General features: G+C 47.5%; 1 long non-coding RNA gene across 10 annotated transcripts; it reads left to right on the top strand.

The window, feature by feature from the left end:
* The first annotated feature begins 10147 nt into the window (after positions 1-10147).
* LOC104911880 (uncharacterized) lies at positions 10148-17081 on the top strand. 10 transcript variants are annotated; one of them, XR_014884599.1, is made up of 8 exons: positions 10148-10765; positions 10938-11141; positions 11229-11544; positions 11825-12009; positions 12309-12365; positions 12564-12645; positions 12857-12884; positions 15378-17081. It is a non-coding gene; the product is annotated as an uncharacterized LOC104911880 (long non-coding RNA). The 10 variants fall into 10 exon arrangements; XR_014884604.1 differs by having other exon boundaries at positions 10148-11141; positions 11229-11371; positions 11460-11544; XR_014884605.1 differs by adding an exon at positions 12153-12223 and having other exon boundaries at positions 10148-11141; positions 11825-11986.
* Positions 17082-19251: the final 2170 nt, after the last annotated feature.

Raw genomic sequence — 19251 nt, 5'->3', positions numbered from 1 at the left:
ACTTTCCGGCATTTATTTCTCTTCTTGATTCTCACTTCGGTCCGCTTCAGATTTCAGTACAACTTCGGCAAGGCTAACGTGTGTGAAAGTGACAGTGTAATGATGCTTGTTGAAAAACCATACAAAATCCAGATAGAATATAATAGTTATTAACTTCATTAGCACCGTATCATGAAAGCGTTGCAGAATACGAAAGCACTGAAGTATTATTTATCTTCCAAGCAAAGAATGTTTGTTTTTTTTAATTTAAATGTATCCCCTTGTGCAGTGTATATGGAAAGGCGCAAGGCATGTTAGTCTTACCTTTAGCTCTTCAATAAGAACTTGCCCTAGAATAAAATGTCATTCCTGTGTGAAAGTAACCTTTACGATAACTGTAGTTAAGATACACTTGCCTAGCTTTGATGTGGTTAAAAAAAAAAAATCTAAACATGGGTTTTAAAAAAATAAATAATAGAACTTTCAATGGCATACAGGACAGTAATGAACTATGTGTCTCTAGGTTCTTAAAATACTGTAATTTTCTCATCATTGAGCCTCTGATATCGTATGTTCTGACCTGCTCTAGGAGTGAGAAATATCTCTTTGCTAAGGTTTAGAGAAATTCTCTCTCTCCCAAAGTTATCTTAAAAGACTTCCACGTCACACACAACTTGTGATAACAACATGTAATAGAATCACCTTTCACGTGTTAAGATTTGGAGTAATATCTTTAGAGATAGAAAGGTGTGTATAAAAAAAAAAAACCAAACTTTCAGGTCATAACTAGCTATGTAATTGGGTCTTTTGGTAACAGCTTCATGGTGTTTTTTATTCATTTTTGTCGGCTTTCTTGTCATCCAGCTTGAAAGATTTCCTTTACTTTTTGTCCTTGACTGTGTGGAACTGTTACTGAATCTTCTGCCTTTCATAGCCTTGTAGTAAAAAGTTCTTCTAACAGTGCTGAAAATGGGATGGCCTTTTCAAGCACATGCTGTGTCTCCTTTCTGAGGAGGAGAGTGAAATTGAATTAAGAATGTCTTTGAAACTCAATTGGGAGCCATTGCTTTTTGCAGGCTACCTGCAAGCATGGAGAACTGCTGCGTGACCGGGTATTCTGAGCAGCTGGAAGTCACTACCAGTTGGAACTGTCACCATTTTTTTTTAAATGCTGAGGTCACATTCTCTCTAATCTTTATGTACAGTTCTACAATTTTTTTGATGTGTTGTTTTAAGCAAATGTCATCATCGAAGATGTTGCAATATGGTTAATATATGCAAATATTGACTTTTTTTCTATCGGGTTTAACTCTTTGCACCTTTGAAAGGTGTGCAGGAATGTTAACTTCTTTCAGTACTTCACTATTTTTAGAATGCCAAAAACACTTATCTCACAAGCACTGTTGCTTCTACTGCTGATGAATCTTCGCATTGCTTCAGTATGTCTTGACAAACTTACGATGTTCTCATCAGAGATCTGTCAGCCTCACCTCTGTGCTGGAGGAGAGTTTGGAACAGATTCTTCTGAAATCTGTGCTAGGGCACGTGGAAGAGAGGAAGGTGATACGAGACAAGTAGCGCGGCTTCACTGAGTGCAGATCCTGCTTGAACAATCTACTGGCTTTTTTTTTTTTTCCATGATGGAGTAAACGGACCAGGGAAGAACCGCTGATGTCAACTTTTTGAATTCTGGTAAGGCTTTTGACACAGTCCCCCACAGTATCCTTCTCTCTAAATCCCTAAGATAGGGATCTAATGGCTGGATCATTTGTTGAATGAGGAAAGTGAATCAATGTCTGGAAGCGGATCAATCGTGAGTGATGTCCCTCAATGGTCAGTACTGGGACTCAACCTCTTGAATGTGTTCATCAGTATTGTCAACAGTGGGATCTATCATGCCCTCTGCAAGTTTGCAGATGGCACCACGTTGTCTAATGCGGTGAACAGGCTTGAGGGACAGTATGTAATCCAGGGAGACCTAGAGAGCCTCAAGCAGTGGGCCCTGTAGGACCTCAACAAATCCAATTGCAGGGTCCTGCACGTGGGTCCCCCAGGTTCAGCAATTCCCACAGCGGATGCGACCTGGGGGATGGAAGGGTTGAGCACAGCCCTGCCCAAAAGGACTTTGGGGTACCGGTGGTTGGGAAGCTGGGCTTGAGTAGGGCATTGTGCCCTCACAGCCCAAAAAGTCATACGGTTAAAATCTGCTTTAGAAATTCTAGTCAAAAGAAAAAATAAAAACCCAAAACACTTCAATTTCCTGCTCTTTATGATGAGGGTTTTTTTTTATGATGAACGATATTCTGTAAGTAAGAGACAAATCAAATTATTCAGAGGCTTCGCTTCATTTATTCCCACTTCCGACTGCTTGATATTGGACATCAGATGCAACTACTGGATTATAAGTATTCAGGGGAATAGAGATCAGGTTCTCTGAATAACACAAAGCAAGCCCTTGCGATACAAAGTGAAGTACTGGCAGCTTCAGAAAATGGGAATTATCCTACGGCATTTATTCAAGGTGCGCGTTCCACACTGCTGCCTGGTAGTTCATTTGTATGATTCTAAGCTTTTGAGAGTCTATCTGAACTGCGAATGTTGCCCTTCGTTAGGCTTTCATAGAGGTTCGTGGAATGCACAGTTCATAATCTGCTTCTTCCAGGACTTAGCTGAGATGGCTTGCTGTTCTTTAGCTGTCTTCCATTCTGATTTGGCTTTGTTTTACGCTGTGGAATTCAGTTCTTGCTCGTCTTTCCTGAACTCCTCTTGATGCGCAAGGGTGAGGAGAAGACGAAACAAAGTGCTCTGTGAGTTTTATTTCTGTACTTAACCATTAATGTGAGGAAAGATTCAACTTGATCCTTCTCGGTGCACCTATACATGCCTAATTCCAATCAGGGTTCAGATTAAATAGAGAAAACTTGACACAGGCTACACCGTGTAGGAGATCACTTCGTTAAAGTACTGAGCTGTGTGATAAGTAGGTTACATCATGCTGGCTACTGTATCCACAAATCCATTTCACTCTGAAATGAATTTCAACGCTTCAGTGCTTTGAGCGCTTCTGAGCCATTACTGTTTTTGAAAAGAAATTGACCTGTCTGATAAATATTTCTGCATGTGTTATGTTTAGCCTTGCGCTCGTTACATCCTGTGACAAACCGAACCTAAGAGACTGGATTTTCATTCCTTTGGAAAAGGGTAATACTTACTGGGGTTTGAAGCACTTTTTTTTTTTTTTAATTATGTGTAGGTCTGCTAGGGCTTTAAGTAAATGTTCAAACAACGACTTTCACCTGTGAAAACAACACAGCACTGATTTTTTTTTTTAAAGTGCTTTGCTATGTTTTGCCTTGAATGTCTGCAGGGCTGGGGCATCTGCGGCTTGTCTGAGCAACCTGTTGCAGTGCTTCACCACTATCCCCCCCGAGTCAAGGATTTTCTCCTAGTATCTAACCTAAACCTCGTTTGATTTACAGCCATTTTCCCCTTGTTCTGTCACCATCTGCCTGTCCCCCTCCTGTTTTTTATTTTTATTTTTAAGCTCCCTTCAAGTCCTGGAAGGCCGCAATGAGATCTTCCCTGAACTTTTCCGAGCTGCCCAAGTCCAGCTCCTTCAACCTTTCTTCGTAGGGGAGGCGCTTCAGCTCTCTGAGCATCTTTGTGGCCCTCCTCTGGGTAACGGTGTTTCGAGATCCGATAAAACATTCCTGGCAGAATAGGCAAGCAGTTTTATTTCTATATAGACATGCCTGGATTTGATAAGGTCAGCTATGGGTTGTGTGGTCTATTTCATTTATGATGTACCTTTCTTGTGTTATTTGAGAACATTGTTCACAGTTAACCTGTTAGAAACGTGCCAAGCCACCCTATTGTATATCTTTTCCGGGCTTAGTCAACGAGGGTATTAACAGTAGAAATGATTGTTTTCTTGCCGTATTGGTAGTCTTATCTGCGTTTGTCAGCCAGCGCCTGCAGCTCGTTCTTTGCCTGCCTTTTTCAGCACTGGAAGATCCCTTGGAATGAGAAACGCTTCTAAGATTCAAGTCCAAAGTTCAGGTTCGGTGCCGTCGTTGAAGAGCAGCGGCACTTAAGCTCCCGGTTTGCTACGGGCCTCTCTTGCTTCAGTTCTGAAAACTTCCAATACCAACCGCAAGTTTGAAAAGCAGCCGGCGTCACACAAGTGACACGTTCTACAATCTGTTTGAAGTCTCTTGTACTGTAACACTTGCGTCTTTGAAACCACAAATTATTTTTTTGTTTTTAATTTCTGATGGATTATGTTTTTGGGCATCGCCAAGTGTCTTTACAGTGAGGGTCTTCTGTTTGTTTTGAGAAAGTGCCAGCGCTGCATTTTTTTGCTTTGTTTCGGTTTTGTTCTCATGGTAGTATGCCCATCTTTCATTTTACGTTTGTTTTATTAATGCAACGCAATGCTTGAGAACAATATTACTTGAATAGTTCTTTAGAACAAACTGCCCATGGAGGTAGTACATGGTTTGATGCTGTTAAATGCAATAAATGCTGTGCGTATATTATATGCTGATTATACTATTCCTTTTATAGTACTGTTCCCCCCAGGCCAATGGAATCACGTAGTTCAGAACTACTAGGACATCCCAGTAGTCTAAAGGCTCTGAATGAGTAGGCCGGCCCCTGAAAGTCATTTTCATGGGAGACCTATTGGGGAAAGCCCTGGGCGGGTAAACTGCTGGCAGCTGCTAATGCCTGGGAAGTGGGTTATACGGTATGTGTGACAGAGTTTCTTTTTTTATTTAAAAAAAAAAAAAAGCCCAAGGAGAGCCTTTTGGTAAGGACAGCGAAGGAAACAGCCCCTAGGAACACAAGGGAGCTGGAGGTAGGATGCGTTTCCAGTTTTTTGAAATGTTTTGTCCTTTTTCTGACTAATTATTTCCTCAGGAACAGAGGTGGAGCGATTGGAAAGGTGTTTGTCCGTAGCTTGCCTGCTACTACATAAAGCAACCATTTTTTTTTCCTACTTGTATGTTCTTCGTGGCAATTCCTTTGCAGTTATGTACTGAAGTTATCTTGTATTAGTAATTGCAGTGAACCGTGAGTTTGTAATGTTTTGAAAATGAAGTAAAAATACCTCTGGGACATAACTAGTGTTGCTTCTTCACGTAGACAATGGTAGTGAGCTGCTGCGACTTCCTTGACCGAAGAGAAATAATGCCTCCCTCACAGCATTTAGCGCACGGGCCTTGATCCGCCTGTGTTTCTAAACCTAATCCTCAAGTGAGGAACAAGTGTTCGTTGGCTTGCTCATCTTTGCGAGCAACAAATTTGTTTCTCGTGTAAATGTATAGCGAGTAGTTTCTCGTATGAGTAACACTACTTGCTGTTTTACGGTGCTGTTGCTGTGAGTAAGGAAACTTAAAAAAAATATGGAAGTGGATTGCTGCTTGTGACGTAATAGCATGCAGCACAGATCTGTAACAGCGTCTCGGTTACCGCAATGCCGGCAAGAGCGCCAATGGCTGTGGTCTCCTAAACGGTGTACGAGTAGCATAAGGATAGGGATCTTGAGAAAACAAACGTCCAGCATCTTATAAGTGTGATTTGATAACACATTCAGCAGGATGCGAGCGCTTTTCTACTTTGCATCATCGCAGTAGAGAAAACAATTGCTTTACTACTTAAGCGTATGTTAGTTTTGCTTTACACTTTCGATTTGTTCAGTTTTAATATACAATTAAATTTACTAGCAGATGCAGTTGAAAAGAAAAAAGGGAACTTCAAGGCATGCTTTCAGAGGTTCGTGTTCTCAACTTGGGGAAATAATTTCCTTGTTCACGATCTTGTGTACAAAAACTCTCACACACGGGATAGCGGATTGGGATTTCCTAAATGTAATGCCAGAGTCAACCGAAAGCAAACCTTGAATGCAAAGAAAAGCATAAGATGGGGTAACTAAAAGAATATTTATTCAAAATGGAAGATTTTAATCTGTCAGCAACGTTGAGTTAAACTCCTCGAATTGACCAGCCGAGACCTATGGGATTTCAGCGTAACGCAAGCGTCGGCGCTACCGGAGCACGACTGTGGAAGGCCGCGGCATAAACAGACGTTCATTCTGTAAATGCGCGGGACGGTATCGTAAAATCGTGCGGCTGTTCTGAACATAGTAAATGTAAAACCGCAAGCTCCAAATTAAAATACCTGCTTACGTGCTGTGCTATGACTGGACAATGGTTCTGTTATTTACCTATGTTTCTAAATATTACCGCTCACTTGGCTATTCAACACTCGATGATATTGTTATGAGAGCTTAACATTGTTAGCGAAATGTTGGAGAAGACAGATAATAGTTCTCCAGTGTGCTACGTATTCTTGAGGATGGATTTGAAAACATATGCCAGTAGTTAAAGAGGAATAAACGGTAACTTCTTTGGTCGAATTGCCAGTGCGTCTCATTTACCTGGGCAACTAAGAAAAAAGAAACAATAAAAAGACAAATTGGTTGAAGCATTTGAAAGACTGTACCTCCTGTATTGTCTTTTGTAACTCAGAGCATATTTATACTAAGGAAACTGCGTCGCACAAAGATGAGCGTGAGAAACGATGCGTGCAAGACGGTAATCTTTCCGCGTTAGACTTGTTAGGGATGAGCTGGTTAGCTCGGCAATGTAGAAGGCTGCACAGGCCAGCAGTCAAAGAGAATAAAGGGATTCTCGAGCTTCCGAGAGAGACAGGAAAGTTGCATCTTACGGATTGTGGACCATGCACTTAAAGAGTAAACATCAAACTGTTTCTAGGCACTAAACCGATGTAAGAAAGTCCTGAGCGGTGGCGTTCCTCGCTTTTTTCCATTCCCTTCTATTTCCCGATCACCATACATCAATGACTCACAGAGGTCACAAAAGCGTTCTGCTGAGAGAGTAGAAAAGAAAGATGGTACCTCGCAAACTAAATGCAGTTTTAGATGTAGCTGTCAGTTTAGACCTAAGAATCAAAACACAGAATACTGCTACGGAAGCTCGACGTTTCTAGCAAGCGCAGCCGCGTTTCTCTCGAAGCGGAAAAGAGCAAAGGGCAGAAAAGAAGGCCGTCTAGCTTCTTGCCCGTTGAGATTGCGTCGAGGCAGAATAGCCGCTCGCAGATACAGCGTAATGTAACGCTGTATCCATAATTAGGAAAAGCGATCGGGTTTGGGAAACTTTTGCTTAAAAATTGGCTTCCGTACGTCAACGCGTGCGGCTTAACCTCTCAAATCCTTCCCATACTTCAACCTACCGTCAGTTTTCAGAACGTCGCAGCTCTGAAAATCGTTCGTGCGGTTTTCCTGCGGGGTTTCAATAGGGAATATTAAGCTGTCAGTAAGGAGAACTCGGGTCTTCCGATCGCGTGACTGCCGAAGTACGAGGCAGCTTCGACGGGGAAAACTCCACGACGGCGGCACGTCCTCGAGAACACCCGCTGGAACAAACGTTTCGTGACTAGACTGTCGATGCTAGAAAAGCGTAGTCAGGGTTTATGCTTTTTTATTTTTTAATACCAAAATTAAAAATCAACGTTCATATTCTTAAAATAAGAGTACGATGAAGAAAATCCAGAGAGACAGCGGCGAAGCATCGGAACGAAAAATGAGAAAGCACGCCTCAGACTTATCCCTTTAGATTTAAGTGTCTCTGGTAAGCCAGGCTATATCGAGAAAGGTAATTAAAGCCCATCTGATATATATGCGCGCCCATCTCCGCGTCTTCTCTTATTCAAAACTCCAGTCTCCATCCCATAAATGTTCTCCACCAAAACAAAACTATCGAGGTACATCACGCACCAAATTTCAAGGGGAGATGAAGGGAGGGGAGTCGAGAAGCTCTATTCGAAACGCTGCAGAGTCCGATGCACGGACTCGGATGCGAACGATCCAAATTCTTGTTCTAGTTTTCCCCTCCTCTGCCCCTACGACTTTCCCGTTCACCTTTATGTGGCAACAGAGCATTCTAAAAACACTCCTTAACCGTTCGTGCGGACACTTACCTAAATCCGAGCCGTGAGACGTTCTTTCTTCTTCTAGAAGCGTCCTTTGTTCTCACGCTGTCTGTCTTAGTTCTCCGCAGCTGCTGCACTCAACAGCACTCAAAACATGAATTATTCTTGTCTTCCCACAAAACGCCATATTTATATTGGGTTCATTTTCGTTCCTATTTTCCCTCCGAACAGGCCGGAGTTTCGCATAATAGAAGTATTTTCCGGAGCCATACTTGTCCTTTATTCATCTGTTATGTTTCACTTGCGTGCACGCTGTTTTTTTCTCACAAACGCCACGCTTTTGGAAATCGGCTAAAATTTTGTAACGTCATGACATTACCCGTGTTTTGTAGAGCCATTTAATTTCAAGAAAGAAACGGAACTACTTTGCTATGTCCTTCATTGGAGCGCATCCGTTACTATAGAAACAGCTGTATATCATTTGATCGCATTGCGTGGAAATTCTACGCTCGCAAGCCGAGGAGTCGTACGCGCAGTAACCAATCGGCGTAGTTTGCGACTACGTTAAGCGGATAGCTTTCAGAGAAAACATTTTCACCCGCCATCCCTAAAACCGCGTTCGTGCGGGAAGATCTTTCTTTATCATCGTCTTAATCTCGCCGAGCCAGAAACGTCAAGAGAAAGCATCTGTTTTAACTGCTTAGAACAGCGGTCCGTAATCGCCAACGAAACTCCGTTTTCGCAATGCAGGTAATCCACGATGAAACGGTCTCGTACTCATTATACCGAATTACAGAGCTGTGCACGAACTCAAAGTTCAGCTCCTCCTCTCTTCTCCCGTCGGACGATCGGATAAGCGGCGGGAGGCGCGTTCCGTGAGAGCCCGGCGAAGCGCTCGCCCAAAGAAATATAAAGTCCTTTCATAGCCAACGTTCGTAAGCTGCACGCTACAACGCTCTTCATCCCCAGCACGATTCCCTCATAGCATTCAAGGAAACGGAAGGATTTTTCTCGGTCTCGAGACGAGCCATCACCGAAGCGCTTCTTCTCCCGGAGAACGTCACAACGTTTCGCGTACCCCGGGTGGGATCTCTCGCCTCACTCCACGCGCTTGGATCTCCCCTTTTTCCCATCGGAGGTCACCGATGGCCGTGAAAATATATTCGCAACAGCACGCAACAAAAACATCCACTGTTCTACGTTTGTACGAAATAAAAATGAATGTAGTCCAACGTTTGGGATTTTAAATGACAAACGAAACTGCTAAGCAGAGTGAATTTCATCACCGAAGCCTTACGGAGTATCCGTGTCCTTAGCTGGAGATAACTGAAATCTCTCCGAAAGCACTCCTACCTGTTTACACGACACGTGAACAAAATCCCGAGCATCACCGTGCGGAGCCGCTCGGAAAGCTTCGCTACGCATTTCACCGGTCGCCAATCGTCTCGCGCGCATCGTTAGCCCGTGCGGGCATTCGTCGCGTTTGCCGCTCCCATATTCCCACTGCCCCCTTCAGTTACGTTTTCTCTGTCGGGTACAAAGTTTTTACATGTTTAACACTTTTTTTCTGGTTTTTGTTTTTTTTTTTCCTTTACTTTTCTTTGGCCGAGGGCCACGGGAAAGCCGGGCGGAGACAGAAAGCGTGCAGCGGGCGCCTCTGAAAACAGTTAAGGCTGGGGACGTTTTGCGGAAGGGTGTCGTGTGAGATGCAACGCGATCCATCTGAATTAGGCACAATTATTAATGAATGCCACAAAGAGGTGCGAGGGGGGCGCGCATAACAAACCGTACCGAAGCGCAATTTCCGTTTCTAATTCAGATCTAGCGCCCACGCGTCTAACCGTTAGGATCCCCGGCCGGTCCGAACGAGCCTCGCCCGCGCTAACGAGGCAACGACTCCCAGGTGCGGCGGGGCCGCGGCCGGCAGGCCACAGGTGCGCCTCGTCGGCATCCCGGGGCGGGGCCGCCCCGACGCCTCTTAAGCTCCGCCGGTGGGCGCAGAGAGCCACGAGCGAGCCGCCGGGTCTCTCCGCGTGCCGTCGCCGCATCGGGTCGCGATACCCCGCCCGGTCCTCGCGGGGGGCTGCTTTTAAAGCCAGTGCTCGTGTTTCTGTGCGACGTTCTCTGTCGTGTCCTTTCGTTTCAGGCTGTAGCGATGCGTTTCCTGGAGAGGATCGGCCCGAATCGGTGAGCCGTTCCGGTAGCGACGGGACCGCGGAGGCGGCGAGCGCTCCGGCGCCGTTCGGGACCGTCCGCCCGCGGCGCGAGGCCGCCGGGTTTTCGCCGCGCTCCGTCAGGGGTCTCTGCGGGGCTCCCGCCGCCTCCCCCGGCTTCTCTTCGTCGCCGCTCGGCTGCCGTCCGCTTTCGGAGGGGCCGCCGCGCGGTTCCCCGGATCCTAGCGTAGCCGTGGAGCGTTCTTAGCTCCTCTTTTAAGGGCTTTTAACAGAGCGGGTTAGTTTCTCCCGCTGTCGTCGGTGGGAACGAGCGGGACAGGGCCGCGTTCCTGCGGCCTCGGCGGCGCTGGGGGTAAGAAGCTACGCCGAGGGCTGCTAAAAGACGAGCTTTGTTCTATCGCAGGCTGCGCGAGGGTTGCAGCGGAGCGGCTCGGCGGCTCGAAACGGCGAGCGTTCGGGAGTCGCTAGGTCAGCCGTCTGTCCGCGGGGCCGCCGCTCGGCCGCTTCCTTTTCTTCGAGATCGGTACGGAGCCTCCGCCGAGCCGCCCGAGACCGAGCACGACCCCGGGCCGGCCTCGGCTTCTCCCCCCTCTCCGAAGGCTGTCGGCAACGATTCGGCCCCTCCCGCTTCCAGCGCGGAGCGCGAGCGGGACGGGACAGTGAGTTTCTTCAACCTCCCCCTTCCCCGCCCCTTACGTATAACTTCAGGAGAGTCATGTCATTCTCGTGGTGGAGACACGGTGGGACAGCTTGCACCACTGGAATGCTGTTGTGGACGGCTATGTTTTGTTCGTGGGGGTTTTTTTTGTTTGTTTGTTTTTCCTTTTTTAGGGAAGGCGCAGCAGCGAGGCGGCGGAGTCGCTCTTTCGGTGAGCTAATTGGAACGTGCTGAGCCGTGCCTGGGGACAGATGAAGAACTAGGGGGTGCGCTGCCGCGCGAGGCTCAAGAGGCGGTCGACGTGGGTAACGTCACCGGGGGCTCCGGGGACAGGCGGGGCCGAGGAAGCCAACGAGATCTTACGCACGCGGCTGAAAGTAAGCTCAGAACTGCGTGCGTTAATTCTCACAGCAGAGTCGAACCGTTCCGCTAGTCGCTAGGAAAGCAGCGCGTTGTCATTGCAGGAGGCTTCCGTGACGCGTCGAAGATCAAGTTTCAGATGCGGGTGGCAGAGAAGCCGACGAGGAGAGCTGCCCGAGCTCGTCCTCCCTGCTGACGAAGGGCCAGCTGGAGCTGAGAAGAGCAGGGGAGGCCCGGAGCGCAGCAGGTGCGAAGCAAGGAGCGGGATCGGCGCACGGGTCTCGGACGGAGCAGAATTCCTCCTCTTGAAGGGCTTAATTGGCGGCGTCCCTCAGGCGAGAGCAGCGGGAGAGGTCCGGCGAACGGTTCTTAGCGCTCGAGTCTCCCTTCCTCCTGTTCAGAAGGGGCGTCTCCCTCAAAGTAAGAACCGGAGCGGACACGGCAGGAGACCCGCGCGGGCAAAGGAAGAGCGCAGCTAAAACGGAAGGGGGAGAGGAGGAACAGACGGGGCGAGGAGGGCTGAGGCCCGCTTGAGAGTCGCTTTTAGGGTGGGAGGTGAAGGCTAACGGGAGTTTACAAGCTTTCCGACGCCAAAAAGAGAGTAGGGAAGAGAGGGGCCTGCCTATTCAGCAGGCGGAGGCCGGCAGGAAGCGGTTGCTAGCTAGCTCTGTAATTGCATTCTCTATGCTCTTTGTTCCAGGAAAGATGCCCGTCACTGCTGTCTGCACAAAGGGCAAGGCGGCCAATCGACCTCACCTCCTTCCCCGGACAGGTGAGGGAACAGGTTGTTGGAGAAGCCATTTCTGAGTCTCTGGAAGAGAAGAAATGTTGCTGGAACAATCCGAAGGTGGATTCTGTGAGGGTAAAGGAGGCTGGATCAGCCAGGTAGCCTTGCGTGTTGCCCGGTTAGATGTCGCAGGGGGTCTGTCAGTACTGTTAGTGACTGTGTTAAGTGTGGGAGTCTCGTTTACAAGTTGCTGGGAGGTAGGTGGTGTTTACAGACTCAGACATGGGAAGTTCTACGCCAGTAGGAGGAATGATTTGAGCAGCAGTGATGAAAGAGCGTCGAGCGCTCTTCTGTGGGGCGGTTGGCCCGAAGGTGCGAGAGACTTCATTGTCAGCGGGCAGTCTGAGGGCTGCCCTCTGAGGCAGCTGCTTGATTGCGTTTGGAAATTTGCTTGCAGGTTTAGGGTCAGCGTGGGGATCCTGACAGTGAGACTGCGGTGCTTCTGTGGAGTGAGGTAAGCCATGTCCCATTGTCCCTGGGATGGAGTTTGTGGTTGGGTGCCAGGGTCTGAGTCCTCTGCATTTGAAGGTGATGGTTTGTCTTTGGTTTTGTTTTTGGAGCAGGGGAGGCTTGCAGTGCTGTCAGCTAGTAGGAGGAGTGGGGTATTGTCTCTTTTTGGTCCAGTGCTTGAGAGGTGTGTGTTTTTCCTCAGGTTTCTGTGCAGCTGGTGCTGAGGAGGTCTGTGTCCTGGGTTGCAAGGTGCAGAAGAAGCAGAGGGGGTCCAAGAGGTATTTGTAAGTAGTGTGTTGCAGGTGACTCCTGGGCCCTTTGGTGTGTGGTGTGGTACTCTGTAGTGGGCTTGTGGCTTTGTTTTGTGTGGGAGGCTGGTTGAATGTGTGGCTTGTGTAGAGGTGAGTAGGAGTGTGGTTGTGTTTTTCCTTGAGGTTGTGTGTTGAGTTGATGTAGTTTTTTTAATGGGAGTGTTTGTTTTTTTTTTTGTTTCAGCTGAATGGGAGGAGTGCAGGTTGTGCTGGTAAGTTAGTAGGTTTGTTAGTTTTTTTGAGGGAGTTGGTGTGTTTTGGAGTGCTGGGGGGAGAGCCATGGGCTGCACATAGTGTGCAGCCCGTGGCTCTCCCCTTGGGTTGGGGCTGTTTGGTGGGGTTTGCACTATCTCAGAGAGATTATTTTTTTTTTTTTAGGGTGGGAGGGTGGGTGCAGGTCAGTAATGGAAATTTTTCTTTCAGGCTGCACTGTGGCAGCCCCCCCTGGGTGGGTGTGTGGGGGGCCCCTCCTGGCATTGGGGCCCCCCTGGGTGGGGTGTGGGGGGGAGCCCCTCCTGGCATTGGGGGCCCCCCTGGGTGGGGGTGTGGGGGGGAGCCCCTCCTGGCATTGGGGGCCCCCCTGGGTGGGGGTGTGGGGGGGAGCCCCTCCTGGCATTGGGGCCCCCCTGAGGTGGGGTGTGGGGGGAGCCCCTCCTGGCATTGGGGCCCCCCTGAGTGGGGGTGTGGGGGGGAGCTGCTTCTGGTGAAGGGGTCTCTTCTCTGTGTGCCTGAGTGGCTCCTCTGTGTGATGGCTTTGTTGTGCTGGGGTTCCTGGGCTGTAAGGAAGGAGATAAAGCGGGGAAGAGCTGGGTTCTCTGTTCTGTGGAAAGAGAAAAGGTTAATTACAATGTTAGGTAAAACAAAGAATTCCAGCTCTGTGACTTAAGACGTTGCTTGCTCTGTGTAGTTGCTTACTGTGCCTTGGAGAGTAGAGGAGGGTGGTTCTTGTAAAAGAGAACTTGAATAAGTGTCTGGAGGTGAAGCGTGCCTGCGGTTTCTGTCTGAGCATGTCTTCTGTGTGCTCTGGGTGGCTTTTGGTATCAACCAAAGCAGAATGATGTGCTTGGAAAGGAGGAAAGTTGCTGCTCTGCTCTCTGAGTTCTGCCAGTTCTTCCTGGAGAATGAGGCGGTCTAACAGGAAAATAAATCCTCCTGAAGGCTCCTCTTCTGAAAAAACAGGGCCAATGCTTATTTGTATCTGAACTTGACGCTCTTTTACATATATAAAAAAAATCTGTTTGAGCAAAGCCTTATTCGTGCTAAGTATTTAAGAGCGTGCCCTGGAAAAAAGGGGCCAATTTGAATCTGTGGGCAGACAAACTTAAATGCTTCTGAACTTAAATAGTGGAAAAACTAGCGCTCCTTGTTTAAGAGAGGTATCTTTTGCTTTCTTGTATTGCTGAAGCACAACTGTAGAGGACAACATCTAGGCCTAACTCTGTCCTCCTCATTTCTGTGTATGCCCCTGGAATATTCCTAAGCCTGCTTCTGCAGGATGAGAAGTTTGCCACGTGTCTGTTTTACTGAAAAAGTATTGGCTCAAAATGGTCTTACCAAAAAGCTGTCGCTACCAAGGGTGCGTGAGCGTTCCGTGTTGTATGGGAGAACTGTCTGGGATGCCTAAGAGAGCCTGCACTTAAATGAAATGGCTAGGCTTGGCTAGCTGTGGTCTAGCTATAGTATTTCTGGGGAAGTGGATGCCCGTCTATCTCTGACGTAAACAAAAAAGAAAAAGAAAACACTTGCTTACTGCAAAAATGAGGATGCGCTGGCTATTTCTGCGCTTGAGCCTTATTCCCTGGCTGCTGATGTTAGGTTATTTATCTCGGAGAGCGCATGAGGAGAGGAAAAGATCCTTGTGCAATAGGCTACTTAAGACATTCTGCAGAAAGAGTTCAGTGGGGCTTATATTGATAACACTGTCAAGCTATCTACTGCAGAAGTACGATGCATCAGACTTAGTTTACTCACCAAATGAAATTGCCGAGTACATTGGCAGTGTTTGTATCGTTGCGGCTGAATGTCTGGAGAGAAGTATTTCTTGAATTCAGTGGAGCTTCCAAGCTGGAAGGGTGCGCTGTCCTGAGAGCGGAGCGGTGTTGACTGTCTTGCAAAAAAAAAAAAAGTTTGTGCTTTTTGTTTTGAGGTGGGTTTGCTGAAAATTCTCAGGTTTCTCCCTATGTAACTCTAGCTAACACTACTAATGGGAAACCCTTTGCCTTAAATCTTGGTAACTTATTCCTGTGAACCTTTGTTCCAAACTGAGACTGAGCTCTAATGCAGAAGTGCTGTGTTTTTTCTCGTTAGCAAAACAAATGGAATGGTGTTGAGGCTCTGCCTTAGCATTAAATGTTTGTATGTATAGTGTTTATGCAGTAGTCTGCAATTATTAATTGGCTTTGCTTCTAACTAATAATCCAATTCCGCTACCGTTAAAGCAAAATCAGTAGATAATTCAGAATAGAAAATGGATATCGCTGACTTAAATACGATGCTACTTTGCTGAGGAGTTAAACAGCATTACAGTGACTTTGCAGGTTACTTTACTTGCTAGTTGAAGACGGGGTTGGCAGGGACCTGATGGTAAGTGTAATAAAGGTCTTCTCTTTTTTTCCAGAGGAATGTCTCAAATGCGTATTTCTGAGAGGAGACCCTTAGGAAGAAATGACTGTACAAACTCAAATTGTCTGTTTCTTTCTGCTTAGAGAAACGGAAGGAGCCTGCCAGGCAGCTCAAGACTTCAAAGGCCGTGTCTGAAAACACGGTCTGAACGCTTCTCGAACGCGGTCAGCTAGAGGTAGTGACTGGTGCCTCGGGGGAGCCCGTTCTGCTGTCTGACTGCCCTCTGCTGAAGAAATGTGTCATTACCTCCTGTGTGACAGTCTGCGTGTGCAGCTCTGTGGGGTTCCCTTAGGTTATATCTACGATGCGGAGATGGCCCCTTCGAGGAGCTGTGGCTACCCTTAAGCCTCCCTTTGGCCTCGGGGCTTGACAAACTGAGGGACCGTGGTGGCTTCTTGTAAAGCTTGCCCTCTAACCCCCTCATCCTCTTTGTATCAACATGTCGCTGCTAAACTGCTGAACAGTGAAACTCGGTGCAATGCCTGCTCTTTTCTTGAATGCCTCAGGTTTTCTCTGGAGTCAGAGTCAGCACCCCAGGATAGCTCACCCATCTCCTCTTAGAAAATCTTTTCTGCATCTCTGCCCCGAAGCTCCTCTGATCTAGCTTCAGGCTATTCCCTTCATCCCATTGCTAGCTACCTGAGAAAAGAAGCAGAGCCTCCCCTACCTCCAGCTTTGAGATAGTTGCAGAGGAGGAGTCTGAGCCCCTCCTTGCGTGCTTTCTGCGAGCTCTGTTTTTTACACTGTGACGCCCAAACCATGCAGGGTCTTCGCAGTGAGGCTGTACCGCTGCGGAATGGGATGGTCCCTTCTGTTATTTAGTGGGTAGTGCTGGGTCTGAAGCACCCTGGGGTACTGTAGGCCTGTCGGCTGCTGGGGTGTGCTGCTGATTCCAGTTCAAGCTGCCATCAACTGCAACCCCCTGATTCCTTTTGGCAGGGCAGCGCTCTCGCCTCCGTGTCTGCATTATGGAACCAGAGTTGGCCTCACATCAAACCTCGCTCGCTTGGCAATGGCATAACCTGCTGCTGCACTGAGATCAAGCTACAAAGCCTTCCCACCCGCGAGCCAACCACAGCTCTTCCTAAATGAGCATCATCAGCAAATGTACTTAATATGCAATAAAGTCGCATGTCCCCATCATTCATAGAAATACCCACAAGAGCTTGCCCCAGAAATGAAGCCCTGGGGCATGGCTGGCGCCCATCTACCAGCCTCTTCCCCTCTCACTTATTCTAACAGATGCTCAGAGCCTCTTCTCTATGAGCCTGAGTCATTGTGTTAACGGAAGGATCCCCTTAATAATACAGGCACATAAAAGTATTGGTCTTGAATCAGTGGTAAGTTTACAACTAATGAGTAAAGACTTCTTCCCACCCAACTTTCTTCCCACCCAACTCTTGATTTTAACCACTCCAAGTCGCTCTACTATTCATGCTGTCTGGATAGTAACATCAGTGTGTATTCTACTGTTAACACCCTGACCTGCCAAGTGAGAACTCAGTGGTTTGCAGCTACTAAAGACTAAAGCCACCAAAAAACCCTTCCCTTGATTTGTAAGTTCTCCTGGGCGCGCACGTTCAGAAAAGAGCTTCCAACACACATACATACCAATCTTTATGTCTTTCTTTCCTTACAAACAGAAATACAAACTCTCCTTACCCTCTGCTTAACTAAAAACCCAGGCTGTACTAATGTATTCCTCCATCAGTCAAGAGAAAAAGCGATTCACTGTTTTTCCTAATATGTATGATAAATCAGAAATAAAAGCCCTAATCCTTAATTCACATGGACTTGACAACAATGAATGGCATTTGACCGAAAGCGGACTCAACACTCTGACCTTGGCGCTTAACTTGCTCACTCTGAGCACCTACCCCTTGTCGCAACGCACGGGAGCTCTCCCCTTCTCCAGTTTCCATGCTCACGTGCGGTAATCTTTTCCGTAGCAACCTCCCTTCCGCATCAGTTCAACTCGCCAAGCTCAGAAGATAAATCCCTGCCCCCAAACCTACGCAAAGAAAGTCAAACTAAGGGTTGTTTTTTCTCATTTGAAAAGAAATTAAAAAATAAGCCCTACAAGGACAAGAGGAAGGAGGTCTTCTATACTTCTTTATCCAGTATAACCGTTCTCAGCAGTCTGTAGGTTCTTAAGCACTCAACCCATCAAAATCCTACTATAGAGGTAGGGAAACGCAGGATTAAAGAGAAAGGCTTCAAATATCATCATAGTAACAGCACCAGCAGATGATATTACAAAATAAAGAATGCTCACCCGTCTCCAAACATCTGCAAACATCGCAGAAAAATAGCACAGAGGAGGGATCTCGGGCAAGGACCTCTGGCAAAAGATCCTTCCTTAGTGGCAGATGGCCCTTAAGTGAGGTCTAAGAGGGGTGGAGCCCGCTTCCACCCCTTCCCTTCAATCGAGTCAATTGCTTCCGCCTGTGCTTCCGAGACCGTCTCTTCTCCCAGGTGCTCAATTAGCAGTTCGGGCCCTGACTCTGCAGTTCCCTTACAGTCTTGTAAATCTTACTGCTTATACTAAAGCTGTTTAAACTACCTACACCAGCCTCGGAGAAGTTCGACAGAACCACTTTGCAGAGGGGAGCCTGGGAGGCTAGCAAAAGCGGACGAGAACGGGTCCGACAAGTTCTGAGGACTAAAACTGCACTCGCCAGTCAGTACTGCCAGGGAAGATGGCTGTGAAGATGGTCAGGCTGACAGGCTTTTTTTACTGTTCTGTTTCTAATGGTAGTCCGATCAAGTAAGATTATAAAACAATAAAGCCCGAGGCTAAAGTCCTTGTCAGACTCGCTGAACCCTCTTCACAATTATTTACCTGGAGATAGGAGGTCAAATCTGAGATGTCTCCTAGAAAAGACACGGGAAGAATTTGCTCGGATCCCAGATGGGGCGGTTGTCTACTTTTAAAAAGACATTCAATGGCCACATCTTCAGAAACTAACTGGTTTCCAACCCATCTGATTTCCAGATGTAAGTTTGCAATGGTAATACTCCAAGTACTTCACATATTTAAAAGAAAAAACTAGGAAAACACACTTTCTCGGAGGCCCAAGTCATTAACCCTGCAGTACATTCTCTCCTCTGAGAAGTCTTAATTTTAAATTATTTACCCCACGGGGGCCAGTGATGGGGTACTGTGTCCCCTGGGGGTCAGTCTACAGTCCAGTGCTCTACAATGTCATATCTAATGACAGGAATAAGAGGATTGAGCACACGTGACACGTGTTCACTAATGACACCGAGCTCAGTGGTGCTGTTGATAAGATAGAAGAAACAGATGCCATCGTGAGGAATCTAAGCAAACCTGAAAAGCGCGCCCACGTGAACCTTTCGAGGTTCCTTGCAGCCGAGCGGCACGCTTGGGTCGGGGCCTTCTGAGATGCAGTACAGACCAGGAGAAGGACTCAGGGAGTGCAGCCACGTGGAGAAGAACGCGAGGGTTCCGGAGAACTGAATGCTGAATGTGAGCCAACAGCGCATACTTACAGCCCAGAAAGCCAACCGTATCCTGGGCTGCATCAAAAGAGAAGCAGCCAGAAGGGTGAGGGAGATGACGGTGCCTCTTTGTTCTGCCCTGACGTGGACCCACCCAGAACGGTGTGCCCTGCCCTGGACCCATCAGCGTGAGAATGAGAATAATGCAGAGCTGCTGGTCCAGAGAAAGGCCGCAGTAGTGAGCAAAGGGTTACAGCGCCTCTCCTAGCGGGAAAAAATGAGGGAATTGGATCTGCTTATCTCGGAGAAGCGAAGGCCTCATTGCAGCCTTCTAGTGCTTGAAGCAAGCCGGTAAACAGGAGAGACACAGACTTGTTACATGGTCTGTGCAATGCTACAGCAAACTATTAAGTACAGCGGTAACAGCAGGGCAAAGCTCTAACCTGCAGGAACAAGGACGAGCCCAAATGTAGAAACTGGCATGGATGCAGAAAC

The sequence above is a fragment of the Meleagris gallopavo genome, chromosome 8 (assembly GCF_905368555.1).
Source record: "Meleagris gallopavo chromosome 8, MGAL_WU_HG_1.1, whole genome shotgun sequence".
Classification (NCBI taxonomy): Eukaryota; Metazoa; Chordata; class Aves; order Galliformes; family Phasianidae; genus Meleagris; species Meleagris gallopavo.
This window is presented reverse-complemented; position numbering and strand designations above follow the sequence as displayed.